The sequence below is a fragment of the Solanum stenotomum genome, chromosome 9 (assembly GCF_019186545.1).
Source record: "Solanum stenotomum isolate F172 chromosome 9, ASM1918654v1, whole genome shotgun sequence".
Taxonomy (NCBI): domain Eukaryota; kingdom Viridiplantae; phylum Streptophyta; class Magnoliopsida; order Solanales; family Solanaceae; genus Solanum; species Solanum stenotomum.
Genome location: NC_064290.1, coordinates 24,086,489 through 24,094,815, shown reverse-complemented (window position 1 = coordinate 24,094,815; position 8,327 = coordinate 24,086,489).

Sequence of the window (8,327 nt, the reverse complement as noted above, 5' to 3'; positions counted from 1 at the left end):
CATTACAAGCCTAAAAGACCCTTGATATATTGCATGAGGTAGGTCATGTAATGATTGGAAAATATGGCAAAACATATGAGGTATAGCTTGCATATGTTTCTGTTTCAAAGAGTGAGAGTTGTAGTGATTCCTAACTTCGTTATTGATTTCCTTCGTGAGAGAATGAAATCGTTCTTGATGTAAGGGAACTTGAATGTATTTGTTGAAACATGGTTTTGCATAAGTGAAGAAGTAATATTGGGCTTGATCTTAACTTGATACCAACTAGTCATCATTTGAAGCTTTTTATTATGATTGAGTGTTGCATTTGCTAGAGCGTAGTCTTGTAATGGCTCTTGCCTATTAGCTCTCACTCAGAATTGTTGTAGATAGCCTTGTTGAACTGATTGTGTTCTTGATTACTTGGGAACAAGCAAAAGTGAAAGTTGGGGTTGTTGATGGGGTAGATTTACACTCATTTGAGGCCTATTTAGTTTAACAATGAGTGTCCTCACAGCCTATTACGATGATATTTTGATAATTTCCAGCTATAAAAGCTAAACGACAAGACAAGGACGAATACTTTGAAGAAAGGCAAAAAATATGAAACAAAGTGTAAACTCCATCATGTAGAAAGCCTAAACAAAAGGGCAGATCACCCAACTGGAATGACCTCGTCAAAGGTGACCTTGCTCACAGTTGAAAATATTCAAGGAAGATTTGCGAACTGAATGATGAAATAGTGACTCACCGAGAGAGAAAGGTGAACTAAATGACTATTGCCGAAGGTGACAGAACTTGGATATAATATGAAGGCTTAAAAGGGGAAAAATCGTGTACTTGGTGATCCACTGAATGTAAAAGGAAGACCCAAATGAGTTAGCCGACTGAGGTTCAAACACTTGAAAATTGAAGCAAGAGAAATGCGAGCTATGAAACAAATGTCGATATGGCGAATCGGCTTGGTGAGCCCGATTAATGTCACTAAAGAGGTCACTCAATTAATTTTGGGAAATTTTTTTGCAAACTATAAATAGCCCAAAGGAGAGAGAAAAAGTAGACTTTTGAGAGATCAAATTCTAGAATAGTTTTTAGGTTTCTATCTTTGAATGAGTTGAGAGAAATATTCTTAGTTTTTAGGTTTTAACTTTCACTCTTGGATTTGACAATTTGAAATGGAAATCAAAGTGGGTGTTAATTATAATTTCATAATTTCATCAGATCTATGGCTACTCTAATATGATGAAATTGGATTTGACTATTGGTTAGGTAAAATTTATTTACTCTTTGAGATGTGTGACAAACTCCAACTCTAGGAGGTGTAATTATGGGGTTGGGTGTTGATTTAATGTAGTGGGTATTGTGTTTTGCTATGTTTTATTGTTGTTCATTCATTGATTTGAACTAATTAGTATTGAGTTAATTCATGTAAAGGTTGCAAATTTAATCATATTGTTGATCTTCGATTTATGCTTGAAAGAGAATAATTGGAGTGGATAATTAATCTATACTTGCAATTTAGTTATGATGTCTGTGATTTTCTTGAAAGAGAAATTATGGGTCAGATCTATTCGCCCAAATCTTCTTAAAAAAGAGATTATGTAATATGATTGGTTGATTTGTAATTTACATGGATAAGAACGAAAGGAGATTCTATGAATTGATATTATGATATCAAAAGAAGATAAGTGTTATTGATGATGACAAAACCCAACCATGATTGTCTAGCACTATTAAGCAACACAATTACCCCTATGTGACATCAATTCCAATCCCCGCACCCCTTTATTACTTTCTAATTGTTTGAATCACTAAAATTTTAGCTTAATTGTGTCTTTTGATACCAAAACCTTTTTCTTAGTAATTTTGGTGGAATCATCTACCCTTTGTACTTAATTTCTACAAATAAATTAATTTACGACCTCAATTTCTCGATAAAATTCCTTGCACTATATCACTCTTGGGATTCAAATCCAACTCTTAGTTGGGTATTATTATTGACAATGGCCGCTTATTCTCTTAATGGTTTTTGAGGATAATTTGATCTTTATCAATGAGCACAACCAAGAAAGCATGCAAGGAGTCAAACATCTCGAAAACAAAGATTTGAAGTGGTCTATAATTTACTGAGTATACGGTATAACTCACACATTCGTGTACAAACCAGTGAAGATGAAGTAACACGAATATCTCCGATAGTCAATCTATTTCCATCAGCCGGCCAGTGGGAGACCCCCTGCTCAACCAACTAAGTCACCCTTGCGGGCTAAATTCCCCACATGATTTGCCAGACTTACTTTGAAAGAAGACTTTTTTAGTGGGAAAAGTTTTTAGCCATTCCTCTCGTAAATTCACTGTCACATAAAACATTAAAAAAATCACTTTCCAATGCTCTTTCTCTTCCTAGGAATAGCACCCAAATGGTACATAAATAAAATTAGCACCGGCAATAAAACTAGGGAAGTCTTTTATCACATCTATACTAAGATACAAAAGGAAAAAAATGCCTTACTCGTTGAACAATATAATAAACAATACGAAGGATACTTATAGAGACACATTTGTCGATTACATGGATGAGATTAATGTATTGTCTTGGCCTCAAGATTGACAAATGTAATCGTTTCCCACTTAAAATAGAAACCAAAAAGAAAAAAGTTCTCTATGAGGAGAGTGGGAAAGACCATTCAAGGTTAAGACTAAAAGAAAGTTGTTAAATACCTGACACGGATCATAGAATTCCTTGTGAGCTATTGGATTGATGTCACCACCGTGCTTGGAGTAATAAGTGGAACACCATTCAACCAAAGTGAACCGTTGCACAAAAAACCATAACTTAAGATACATTTAATTTATTTTAGATCGATTGAAGCAACATAAATCTATAAAATATAATGTATGAAGTTAAATATGCTAGGTTAAGAAATAAACCTTTCCACATATTCAACAAGAAAAGAAATGGGCTAAAACTTTGCATGAGCCAAAAAACTAGCAAGATAGACAAAAACACTCATTCTCCAAGCAACCAATGAAATAAAATAGAGGAAAATAAGTAAAATTCATCAAATGACTAAGAGGGTCGTTATAATTGTGATGTTATTAGTGTCTGTTAGGATTGTGTGTTGATGTAGCAGGCAGAGTGATTGCATACATATCTATACAACTGTAGATTCATGAGAAGAACTACCCCACTCATGACTTGGAGTTCGAAGTAGTAGTCTTCATGTTGAAGATTTAGAGGAACTACTTGTATAGAGTTGATTGTGAGATATTCACCAATCATCATAGTTTTCAGTACATTTAAACCAAAAAAACCTTTATCTAGACAATGAAGGAAGATGAAGTCACTATAGGACTATGATGTGATGATTCTTTATTATCCATTCAAGGTAAATAATGTAGCAGATGCCTTGAGCTGGAAGGTGGTGCGTATGGGGCGTTTGGCTTTCGTAGTTGTGTAGGAGTAACTTTGGCTTTAGATATTTGTCCCTAGCTAACCATATGGTTTGCCTTGATGTTTTTGACAACAACATGGGTTATTTCTTTCTTGGAGGCTAAATCTTCTTTGATAAAACATATTGTCCCACATCAGTTTGAGAACCTAAGGTTGAGGGTGATTCAAGATAATTTACTTAATGGTGAAGCTAGGAAAGCGACTTAGATTCAGAGGGTATTTTGAGGATTGAGGGTTGTATCTTTGTCCCTACAGTTGGAGATGTGGTGAAGTTGAATTTGGAGAAGTCCCATTGTTGAAGAAGTTAGATCCATCCTGGTGTGGTAAAGATGAATCGTGATTTGTGGCAACACAACTGATGGTGTGGTATGAAGATGGACATTGCAGTATTTATGTCTAGGTTCTTGAACCATCGCCATGTCAAGTACGAGCACAAAAAGCTAGGTGGTTTAACTCAGCGGCTAGCCAGTCCAGAGTACAAGTGGGAATTGATAACTATGGACTTTGGGGTAAGCTGGCCACATACTCTGTGGAGATTTGATTCTATTTAGGTCATCATAGATCAATTGTCAAAGTCTTAATGGATTCTATCTATCTGGACTACCTACAATTCAAAGAGATTAGCTCATATTTACTTTTGGGAGATCTTCCAGTTGCATGGGGTACATTGTCTATCATTTCAGATTGTGGTACATAGTTCACTTCCTCTTTCTGGAGGTCTATTCAAAGGGAATTGGGTACCCGAGTTCAAATTAGCACTACTTTCCATGAACAGACTGATGGTAAGTAGGAGCAGACAATTCCGCTCTTGTAATACATGCTTTGGGCATGTGTTAATGATTTTGGAAGTCAGTGGGACCAATTCTTGGCTTTGAAAGAGTTTGTGTAAAATAATAGCTAACATTTGATTATTCAGATGGCTTAGTTTGAGGCATTTTATGGTAGGAGATGTCGATCCCTTGTGGGCTTGTTTGATGCTTTAGATCTTACGACATGAGATACCGACTTGTTCCATGATTCTATGGATAGTGTTCATGTGATCTAACAGTAACTCCATACTTCCAGGTATAGGTAGAAGAGCTATGTTGATCAGAGGGTACGACTTTTAGAGTTCATGGTTGGTGATCATGTGTTTCTCCTAGTGCTGCCAAGAAGGGTGTGATGAGGTTCGAGAGGAAGGGCAAGCTTTGCCTTAGGTTCATTGGCCCTTTTGAGATTCTAAGACACATAAGAGAGGTGGCATATGTATTACCCTTACTCTAGCTCTTTCTGGAGTTCACCATGTTTTATATGTCTCTATGTTGAGGCGGTATATTTAGGATGAGTGGAACACCTAAATAATTTCCAAACTAAGGAACAAACAATTTTTCATTTGCCAAAAAGTCGTATTAGGTGATTCTTAAATTGTTCTTAGGTTTTAAGGTCAATTTTATTTTAGTGTGGAAATGAATTTGGATATGAATTAAGGTCACTAGAATGCCCTAATACAAGGTTGAGTTTAAAGTTTCCTTACTGATTAAGTTTTATGTAAGATTCTACTTAGGTCAAGTTAGACCAATCATATCTCTCAGTGCATAATGAATTAGGTATTCCATATTCTATCAAATTAATCATCTATGATTCCACTTTCCAACGCCACCAAGTTTGTCTCATTTCAAGTTTGGAGTAAAAAGTAATGACCATTTTGCCAAAGACTACCACATCAGAGTTTTATAAAGCTCTAAACTAAGAAGGCCTTATATGGGTGAACTACAACCCATACTGTCAACTTGTGGAAAAAAACTTCAGAGAGTCAAATTTTGGGGTCAGATTCCAATGGACCCATATACGGGTCATATAACCTTCTATGGGCCGTAGTTTGGACCCGTAGAATGAGTTTTTGAGCCTTAAAATTCAATATAAATTATAGAAATTAGATCTTCAGGCCATAATTTAGACCCGTAGGTTCAAATTCTGAGCCTTGAAATTCAATATAAATTCCACAAGTTGGATCGGTACAATAGATCAAACCATGAACCATAGATGTTCAGTTGAAGGTTTTTGACATCTTTTTAAGATGGGTTGTTTAGTCTTTTTTCACCCCTTCTTAGCCTAAACCCCAACATTTTTAAACAAAAATAATGTTCTAAACAATATTAATCGGCCCTATTACTCTAATTAACGTTGTCAACTCTTAGATCAAGGATCCAAGAGGAGAAAGCTAGGGTTTTCAAGCGTTCTTCCAGTTTCTTCAAGAACTTTGTTCGTCTCATTATGTAAGGCTATCATAGTGATGGACTGAGTTCCTGCCCACGCCTTACATCTATCTAAATTTAGTAAAAGACTAATCTAGGGTTTTTTTTCTTCTGGGTTTTGAGTATTCTTGAGATAAGTAGTATTGTTGAGTTTTGAGCTCTTGATTTCTGAGTATTGAATTTTTTATATTATTTTTGAGATCTTTGAGTTGATTTGTTCTTGTCTATATTTCACCATGAACCCCTTTTTCAGTTATAAATTTTGAGCATCTTTTGAAGCAAACATTTTTGTCTTAAACTGATTTTCTAAGAAAGCAAAAATGAGTTTTGAGAAAGAGATTTACTCATGATTTGAGTAAGAGTATAAGGGAACTATGTATTCCCAAATGTATCACTTTTTTACTTTGAAAAAAGAGAAATTTTGATTTGTTAATGAGTTATTAAGTTTAGCGATATTTTAGAGCAGTTACCTTTTATAAGCAACTATCACAAATTGAGAAAGATTATGTTTAATAAATTTTAGCATGAGCATATATTTATTGGGAGTAGTTAAGCACCGATATGAGAGTGCATTCAGACAATTGATATTCCTCATAAAGCATGTACCCAACATGGGTAAATGATAGTACTTCTTAGATGACTCCTTATTTCTTTTGATTAGAGCTTTAGTGGATCCACTTAGTTGAGATGTTCTATATCCCAACAAGGTTTAGGACAGTTGTGGTAGTGTGGGTGAGATTTTTTATCATCGCGTTACTTATAATGATGGGTGTCAATTAGAGGTTCTCTTAAACAAAGTTAAAAAGGTATTTCTTTTGTCATATCACTTAATAATTTGTCAGAGATAAGTATGTATTTTGTAAAGTGTAAATGATTTCACTCCCTTATTTCTTTAAAGTCAATTGAGTATATATTTATATCTTACGCACTCTTTTAATTCAGTCATTTTGCTTCGGCTATATAATCGTACATTCAATGTAGCGATATCATTCAACCTGCATCATTTTATGACGTAGATACAGATCATTAATATGTGATTCGCTGAGTTCACTTTGCACTTCTTATTTTAGAGTTTTGGTGAGTCTTCCTTGCATTTCGGAGGGGCCCATTTTTCATTTAAATATTTACTTTGGGGGCTTCGAGGGTCTTGTCGTGGTGTCTATGTTGAACTTAGAGGCCTTATCGATAGTTAGAGTTGAGTTGTTTTCAGAAATTCTTTCTTTAAAGTGTTTTGCAGATAGTTTATTTTGCTTAAATAGGTATTTGCAACAGTTGAGTTATATTTCTCTTTTTAAAGATTTTAATTTGCTTGTGTCAATTCTTTCACTAAATAAGTGCCCGACCGAGGGTGTGCTTGGGTTCGGGGAGTGATAATGAGTCTCACATGCTTTAGTGCGATTTGGTTAAACTTGATTAGTCCGTTGCATTTGAAGGTAAGCCTATAGCTATTCTAGAAAAGTAGGTTAGGAAGTTGGGGTCTAAGGTGATTTCATCAGTGAAGGTTCACAGAGGCATCCTCTAGAAGAAAAGGATACTTGGGAGGCAAAGCATGACATACACACCTGATATCCTCACTTGTTTGATCATTTACGTTCTTCAGGTTCTTTTACCGATGAGGATGAAAATCCTTTAAGTAATGAATATTGTAATGACCCTGTAGTCATTTACTTTCTTTGTGTTCTTTTTACTATTTGGCCCCTTCTCATAGATCCTTCTAGTATTTGTGTGTTGCTTGTATGGGTGGCATGCTCCCCGATGGGGTTAAGAGAGATTGGCATGAGTGTTTCTTTTTTGGAGGTTTTTAAGTGAAAGAGTTAACTTTGGTCAACATCTAGTGAATCTTATGTCATATGAGTTTTTCTTCAAGCCCTTCAACTTGAGAATGTTTATTTTGGGCTTGTGACATAGTTTTTTGGGGCCCGAGACTTTCGACATTATTTTGAACCATTAGGCGAGATGGTAGTGAATAATTGGAAAAGGATTGAAATTGGTCAACATTCTTGGTAAATGGGTCAGATGAGAATTTTGTTAGTGCGGTTAGCTACAAAATGTTGAGTTTGGTGTAGAATGACCTTTCCTTCGGATCATGAGGTGATTGGATGGGTTTGTGGATTTTTCATTTTGTAGTTCTCTTTGCCATTTAAGTGTTTACATTAATCAACATTCTATCCAGATGACATCTATTGGTTATTTCATCGATCTAATTGAATTCGAAAAACCATATTTTGTATGGGTAGCATAGTTCCTTTGTGTAAGGTTACGAATGAATCTCATGCCCTTTTAGGGGAATTTTTCAACTTAGATTTGAGCTGATGCAACTGATGCTAGTGCCATAGGATTTGCTTACTGTGATTGTGATATTTGGTCTGCATTTGCCTCGACCACTAAAAATGGTCATCACAATCGAAAGCTTGGACCACAATCGCAAACACCAATTTTCCTGGTTAGCACAATCACGATCATTGACAATCGTGATCATGATGTATGGTTAGTGGACTCAGTCAAATTAAAGTAAATTGGAATTGCAATACTGGGGTCACGTGATCACATAGAATGACTGAGTGCTATTATATATGTCCTTCATGAACTAATCATGAATTCTCTAAAAGATTAAGTCCTTAGGCAATTTGAGGAGAAAAAATTGAAAGGGAAATCAATGA